This window comes from Amblyomma maculatum, chromosome 11 (assembly GCF_055883805.1).
Source record: "Amblyomma maculatum isolate TAMU_Amacu chromosome 11, ASM5588380v1, whole genome shotgun sequence".
Lineage (NCBI taxonomy): Eukaryota > Metazoa > Arthropoda > Arachnida > Ixodida > Ixodidae > Amblyomma > Amblyomma maculatum.
In genome coordinates this window covers 152,344,458-152,353,310 of record NC_139354.1, presented here as the reverse complement: position 1 = coordinate 152,353,310, position 8,853 = coordinate 152,344,458, and positions in this window count along the sequence as shown.

Below are 8,853 nucleotides of genomic sequence, written 5' to 3'. Positions count from 1 at the left end.
CGGTCTGGCGGCGCATAGACCCTTCTGCTTAGTTTATAGTGCCCTGTAACCTCTTTATACGAGGTTAGGCTATCTTTTACATCCATGCAAGGAGGCTGCTCGGCAGCCGCCCGGTGACAGAGAGCTCGGGCAAACTCGTGAGCAGCCTCATTCCCTGCGATGGATTCATGTGCTGGTATCCATATAATTTCCACGTTGCACTCAAGCGGCCTCGATTCGAGGACTCGTTTAGCTTCTTCTGATATTCTTCCCTTCCCAAAATTTCTGACCGCATTTTTGCTATCGCATAGTATGAATTTAGCCTTGGTACCGGGGGTTGGGTTTCCCGGAGTTGGGTCTCCTTCCAGATGCAGGCCCTCCTTTGGGCCCACTCTTGGGTAGCGTAGCCTCGCCTTTTTCATCTCCCAGTCTGTTCGTCGGCACGAATGGCTTCCTGTATATTTTTCTGCACTTGCTGTCGCCCAGCATGTGGTCTCCCCCGCATAGTTGGCATACGGGGGTACACGTGTGTCCTTGCTCCGGGTCTTCTTTCCCACAGCCGCGACACTTTTTTTTTGTCGGGTCCGGGCATACGTCGGCTCGGTGTCCGAGTCGACCACACGTCAAACACACCTCCAGCTTCTTCTTGTATCTCCAGCATCTTTTAAATGATCCCAAGCACTTTACCATGTCAGGCACCTCGCTCCCCTCGAATAGAATCAGCAGCGAGCCGGAGTCTCCGAGTCTCCGTGCGCCTAATATCGGTGGGTTAACGTCGCAATCCAGCGTCTCTCTGATCAGTTCCATGCTCATGGTCATGGGAATTCCGTGGATGACTCCTTTTCCGGCGTCTTCCGGCATCGGTGCATGGTTGTTCACCTCCACGGTCTTCCCTCTGATCACCAGTTTCTTGGCTCCTTGGTACTTCACTGCCCTTTCCTCGTTTGCTGACGCTACGAGGATGGTTTGTTGTGTCATATTAATTGAGACCACGTCCTCTCTCATGAGTACCTTGAGGTCGACTCCAGCTTCTTGCGCTAGCACGCCAGCAACTTCTGCTTCTTCTATGTTTCCCCAATTCGCCGTAATGCCACCCCTCGGTCTGAGGAGCAGCTTAATAGCGCTGCTTGGTAGATTAATCATTTTCCTCTCCACCGCTCTCTTCGCCAGCCTTTTTCCCAGTTTGGGCTTGAACTTGCCTTGACTGGTTAGCCCTTGCGTTCCATCTTCCTCCGACACGTATCTTTTGCCTTCACGTCGAAACCAGCCGGTTTGAAAGGCCGGCTTATCAGCGTCATCTTCTGGCGCCGTCATATCGACGCATTCCAGTTCTTGTTCCTTTTATTCTGTGACCATCTTGGCCGGTCTCGGCGTCTAACGCGCGTCGGGTAGCCCCTACCACGTTGCGACGTTAGGCCTAGCGCTAGGCTTAGCGCTCAGCTCCCACGAGGCGACTCAAGGGTGGCGATAAAATCCAAAAATTGGGCCTACCGTTGAAAAACCGGTGTTCCACACAAGCTCCTTAGCCCAGGCAATCGCCTTGCAAAGTTTGAGCGCCGCACGGCAGCTGCGTCCCTGTCTGTTGACTGCGTCGTGGTCAGACCCATGCAGAGCACGTCCGCCGGCGTCCGATCGCAGCACCTGGACCTGTACTGGGGAGATAGTACTGGGGAGATAGTACTGGGGAGATAGTACTGGGGAGATAGTACTGGGGAGATTGTGTTACCTTGCCTAACACCTTTCTTTATGGCAATTTTGTTATTTTCTTTATGCAGAACTATGGTTGCTGTGTAGCCACTATCTATATCTTCCAGCACGTTTACATACTACTCGTCTACTCCCTGATTTCAAAATGCCTGCATCACCGCCGAGGTTTCTACTGAGTCCGATGCTTTTTCGTAATCAATGAATGCTATGTATAAAGGCTGGTTATATTCCGAGCCTTTTTCTATCACCTGGTTGATGGTATGGATATGATCGATAGTAGAGTACCATTTCCCAAACCCTGCTTGATCCTTTGCTTGATTGCAGTCTAAGGTTGGCCTGATTCTAATAGCGATTACCTTAGTAAATACCTTATACGTAACAGACAGTAAGCTGATTGGTCTGCATATTTAAGGTCCTTAAGTCCCCTTTTATATAAATGAGGTTAATGTTTGCATTCTTCCATGGTTCCGGTACTGTCGATGACACCAGGCACTGCGTATACAGGGTATCCAGTTTTTCTAGCACAATATCCCCCCCGTCCTTTAACAAATCTGTAGTTATCCAATCCTCTCTAGCTAATTTCCCCCTTTTCATAGTTTCTAATCCTTTCTTAACCTCGTCCTTCGTCACTGGTGGAACGTCTGACTGTTTTTCCCTACCGCCAATCTTATTACGGTCTTGACTACGTTGGCTACTGTAGAGATCAGTATAGAACTTCTCGGCTACTTTGACTATCTTGTCCATATTCATGATGACGTTGCCCGCCTTGTCCCTTAGCGCATACATTTGACTTTTGCTTATGCCTAATTTCTTCTTCACCGCTTTAAGGCTTCCCCCGTTCTTTACAGCTTGCTCAAATTTCTTCATGTTATACTTCCCAATATCGGCCACTTTGCGCTTATTTATTAGCTTGGATATCTCTGTCAATATCACTCTGGAGCAAACCAGGCAGCCGCAGGATAGCACAGCGACTTATCTGCTTTCTACGCTTTGCGCAGGTATGTTGTGTCCTTAGCGATTGAATTTTTAGCTCCTGGTCTGCTCCAAGTGTATTGAAGTGTGTTTGATTTCGTGCTGGTTTTTAGTGTTACTAGTCATTATTTTCAAGCAATACTCACGCTCGGTACATGTCGTATGTGTGCCTTTTTGTGTCCCGTCTTCTTCGCGCAAATATACGTAACCTTTCATAGTCATTAGTGTTTACTTTGCTAACAAAATGAGTGACAAGCTACCTGCGACTACAAAAGAGTTGGCCAAGGCATTCGCTGACGTTGAAGCTCGTTTCAACGGCAAAGAAGAAAGGTTGAAAGAGGCTTTGAAAGAAATAATCGAGACAGAATTGTAAAGTGTGAAACAGTCCGTGCAGTTCATGAATAAAACGTTTGAAGAATTCAGGACTGAGATGATTACGCTGAAAAGAGAACGTGCTTCTGTAAAGTATGAAAATCATGAGCTCAAACAGGAGAATAACCGTCTCGGTAAAGAATTGAAGGAGTTAAGGAGCGAGGTTATAGACCTCCAACAATACAGTCGAAAGAAAAACTTAGAGGTAAAGGGCATTCCCTTAGAACAGGAGGAAGACCTCTTTCAGACCATGGAAACCATTTGCACTTCATTGAAATCAGATATTCAAGAAACAGACATAGAAGTTATACATCGCGTCCCAACGAAAGACAAAAGCAAGTCAAATATCATTGTGCAGTTTACTTCCCAGAAAGTCCTGAGAGCAGCTAAGAAATGCCGGCTAAATACGCCTGTGTTAGGTTCTGATGATCCCGACCCCATCTTCATTAATGAAAACCTTTGTCCGGCGAATAAACTGCTCCTCGGAAAAGCTCTTGCAGCAAAACGAGAAAAAACTTGGAAGTATACTTGGGTATTCGACGGCAAAATCCTCATATTAAAGCAGGCAAAACAAAGGTACTTCATGTGACATGCGTCGAAGATCTGTGCAGAGTTGTCTAATCAGATGGTATACAATATTTCCCAGATAGAGCAAGCCAGGCTTGCGCACGATGACTTATCTATCTTAAATTGCAACGTACGAAGCATTCGCAAACATTCTGACAATCTTCTAGCGTACTTGTCACAGTTTTCCTTGAGATATGATGTGATTGCTATCACAGAGACGTGGTTAAAAGAGGCCGAATCAGTTTTTATTCAAGGTTATGAAATGCGCTTGCTATCAAGGTCTGGCAGTACACGTGGCGGTGGTGTTGCCCTTTTTGTCGAAATAGCATTACATTACTGTAGCTCCGATGTTAAGAAATACAGCAATGAAGCAATTGAAGCTCTTTTCATTAAACTTCAGTGTGGCCTCGTAATTGGCGTGGTTTACCGTCCTTCGCAATCTAAAATGCCACAATTCATTTCTGACATGGAAATTATTTTGATGTCATATGCGAGTACAAAATATCCCATTGTTATCTGTGGCGACTTCAACATTGACTTATTATCAGACAACTTCAGTGACTACGTTTTTCTTCTTCAATCATTCAATTTTAAAAATGTCACCAACTCTGCAACTCGGATAACCAGTCAAACTGCATCCCTCATCGACCATATGTTGTGTAACCTTGATATGAATTTTCGGGCAGGTGTGTGTGATCTTCTGGTTGCTGATCATTGTCCGACATGTATGTTCTTGCCCCGATCCTGTATGTCACCGTCTAGTCAAAGTTATCCAAAGCGATCTTTCCGTATTGATTACGTGCGAGTTAGAAATATTCTTAAGAGCATTACCTTCAGTACTATATGTAATTATGACATAAATTTTGAATTTGAAAATTTTATCTCGTACATCAAAAATGCAATCAGCCAATCAACGCGGGAGTGTGTCAAACACAACTACAAAGATCCTATATGCCCATGGATAACTAGGGCATACTTGACGTCTTGAAGTGAAAGGATTTATGGTACAATAAATGGAAGAAAAACAAAGCAAATTACTATTACCGAACTCAGTTTAAATATTACGAGGAATAAGTCAGTAGCCATGATCAGAAAATCGAGAAAACTGTATTACACTAAACTGGTTAGTCAAAAAAAAGGGGACACGAAACAACTATGGAAGATAGTTAGAAATGTAACTGGTATAAATAAACACAAAGAAGTCACCCCGAATAGCATTTCTCTGCAAGTTGCTAATGATTTCAATGAATAATTCACTAACATTAGTAGTAGCCTTTCTATCCACTCACCACTATCGCTATCTAGTTCATCTGTACCAACAACTGTATGCAATAATTTTCATTTTCTCGCTATTACCACTGAATACATAAAAGCTGTTGTAAGTAAGATGGCACAAAACAAACATAGATATTCTCTGCCCTTACCTTTAGACTTATTCAATCGTTCCTTAGAAAATAATCGTTATCTTGATACACCGAAAGTTGCTAAAATATTTCCAATATATAAAGCAGGAGATCGTAACAAGCAAGGTAGTTACAGGCCGATATCTGTATTAAGTGTGATTAATACACTTTACGAAAAACTAATAGCGAAACAAGTAAAAAAATTTCTTGACAACAATAATATCATTACACCTCAGCAACATGGATTTGTCGAAAATAGGTCAACTTCCACAGCAGTGTTAATTTTATCGTAAGCTATTATATCTGCCCTGCATCAGAACAAAATAGCTGTTGTTGTTGTTTTAGATATTCAAAAGACATTTGATATGGTATGTCATCCTATATTGTTGCAGATATTGGAAATTTGCGGTTTTGTTAACTCGCTTAAATTCTTTCACAGCTATCTATCTAACCGTAAGCAAAGAGTACTTATTAATGATTTTATATATCAGATGTCAACGATGTAACCTGTGGTGTGCCACAGGGTTCTGTTTTGGGTCCCGTGTTGTTCTCACTTTATCTAAACGATCTCCCGCAAGTGCTACGCTTTTCTCAAGTACTACTGTACGCAGACGACACCGCTCTTGTGGTTACTGGGGAATCTCTTCAGGCAATTCAGACGATCCTAATGAATGAGCTGACAATGCTGTCTTCCTGGTTCCTCAGCAATCGCTTAACGCTGAACATTGCCAAAACTAAGTATATAACTTTTCACTCAAGACAGAAGACTATTAAAAATACATTTACACTTACTCTAGGCAACTCGTTAACAGAACCAGTTTCTTCTTTTAAATATTTAGCGGTTATATTTGATTGCCATTTACACTGGAAAGAAAAAAAATTAACAACGTATGCAAAAAATTAGCCTTTGGTGCCACATGCTCATTAAGGCGAGATTCTATTTTTCTTACGATATACTACGTTCCCTCTACTTCTTGTTTTTCCATTCACATATCAGTTACTGCTGTGAATTTTGGGGTCAAACATATAAAACATATTTGTCGCCTCTACATTGTCTTCAAAAGCGGGCATTGAATGCAGTAACAATTAGTAAGTTTGATCAATCCAGCAGCACCATTTTTGATGCCAACGATATAGTATCGTACCTTACCTTGCGCAACTACAAAGTTGCGCTTGTGATCGCCAATATAATCAGCACTAACTCCCCCCTTTCCATTAGGCCTATTTGTCCAGCCCCCCCCCCCCCCCCCCCCACCACCCCTCCCAACATCCCACTTCCCCATCCCCCGGACACCAAGAGTGCCGCCGCGACATTAGGCCGGCATAACCCGTGTCCGGTTCCCCCCCGCCCCCCACCCCCCCGTGAATATCCCAAAGTTCCCAACCAACAAACCAACCAACCTAATACTAGGCAAGCATCTAACTGTAATTCTAACTTCCCCAAATGTAGAAATGTATATGATGAGCCACTGATGGAGTTCAATGGTGTTAAAATAGGGAATGAATTGCCGATCGAGGTAAAAGCCGCCAGAAATTTTAAATTGACATGTAAACTATATTACCAGTCTAATCAAATTCTGCCTGAATTTCTTTTTTAGTGAAATTTACATATGTTGCCTAGTTTTTGAAACATGCTTTACACTGCTATTTATTGTTGCGCACATGCTATTACGTGTGCCCAATAAGTTTTGTGAGTGTATCGTGTACTACGCTTGCACTTTATTGTACTTTGTAACAATATTCTTTCTAATTCTCCTTTTCTTCATGGTAGTTCTATTATGCTTATCGATTTTATTTGGTACTCATATTTATGTGGGTATTTTATTTTACTTGCTCCTTGTTGTATTCTTGCATATGTATGCAATTGTAGCAGTAATATATCATTATTGTTCCTTTCAATCCTTGATCCTCTATGGTTGAACCTGAGAGTAATATTTGTATTTGCACCGGCCACTAGCCTACTGAGCTATCGGTCCAAACAGTGTTTGTACGTATTATTTGGTTTTGTCAATAACGTTACTTGAAAAAAAATTTCTATCTGATCTGTTGGATTGGAAGCTTTCATGCTTTCATACTCTGGCGTTTCTTATTCAAATCTTTCGTCACCTTAGACACTATACCGGTCTCCTCTCTAACTATCCTACCGCCTACTTCTACAGTAATGATATCTGTGAAATTATTGTTTATTGCTTCTAGGTAATGTCGTCATCCTCGGTAAGAGCTGAATGTCTATTCTGAAGCGAGATCTTGAACTCTTCTGCCCTCCCCCTCACCGCCAATTCGTTGATGGACTTCTTTCTTACCAATCTTTGCGTTCCTTCTTCAGATTTAGACTAATTCGGGACCCCACCATCATGTGGTCAGTGCATCGCACATTCCCGATTACCTCTACATCTTGCATAATGGCGGGAGGTGAACACATTATGAAGTCAACTTCAATTTTAGTCTCCCGGTTAGGACTTTTCCACGCCTATTTCCGGTTCTTCCGTTTGCTGAAGAGGTATTCATGATTCTTAAGTTATTGCGCACTGAAAACTCAACTAGTAACTCCCTCTGCTATTCCTAGAACCAATGCCATAGTCACCTACTGCCAGGTCTCCTGTCTGCTTTTTCCCTACCTTGGCATTGAAGTCGCCCATTAGTACAGTATATTGCGTTTTATCTTTTCGCATTGTCAATTCTACATATACGTAGAAGCTTTCAACTCCCTGGTCATCATAACTACATGTAGGTGCATAGGCCTGTACAACCTTCAGTTTATACCGCTTATTATTGCGAATTACTACTTGCACTTTCAAGACGTCAACATGGTCCCGGCGGTAACCACGTTTGACCTTTGACCTTTAGACGACCCCCGTAGACGACCCCGAGCTGGCAGGAGCTGCAACTTGGCTCTCTCGTTTCACATGGGATGATTATGTCAGAATCAGCCTGCTAGGACCCTGGCATTCACGTTACCCCTACAGGCCACTAAGGCACGTTCATATCGGTTGGTTAACGGGGGACTTTATATGCGGGCTGAGGAAGAAAAAAAAGAGAAGAAGGAGAGCGCTCGGTCACCCGCAGCTAATGCTCTCGCTCAATATTTGGTTCAGCAGCGTTGAACCCTTGTAATTTTTTAAGCTTTATTACAATGCCTGCCATGCTCTCATTATTACTATAGTATTCATATATATTATCCTCTATATACTTATTCACAAGGAAACGAGCTCCTAGTTCTCGCCTCTCCGGTAAACCTCTATAACACAGTACATGTCCATCCTTCAGTACAGTATATGCCTCATTCGGCCTCCTAATTTCACTAAGCCCTATGACATCCCATTTCATGCCCTCTAGTTCCTCTAACAGCACTGCTAAACTAGCTTCACTAGCTAGGGTTCTAGCGTTAAACGTTGCCAGGGTCAGTTTCCAATGGCGGCCTGTCCAGCGGAGCCAGGAATTCTTAGCACCCCTTGCTGAGTCACAGGTCTGACCGCCGCCGTGGTCAGTTGTTCCGCAGCAGCTGGTGACTGAGGGCCGGGGTTTTATAGGACTAGCGTTGGCGTAGTGATAGAACATCCGCCTCGCATGCGAGAGGATCGGGGTTCGAATCCCGGTGCCGCGCAATTCTCTACCGGACAAAAAAAGAATTCCGCGGGTCGATGGAATTGCATAAACCGGTTTGGGGTGTTACCTGATGCCGGTGAACACCTCCGGCAACGCACTCCCTCACCAGAACAGGAGTTGGCCACCCTGGTGCAGTAATTGGCCGCAAACTTCCATGATTAGTCCTATAAAACTACAATCAGCAGGGAGTAAAACTTTGTAGCGCAAACTACACTGCGCTAGGATTTCAAGCCGTCAGCGGGGCACC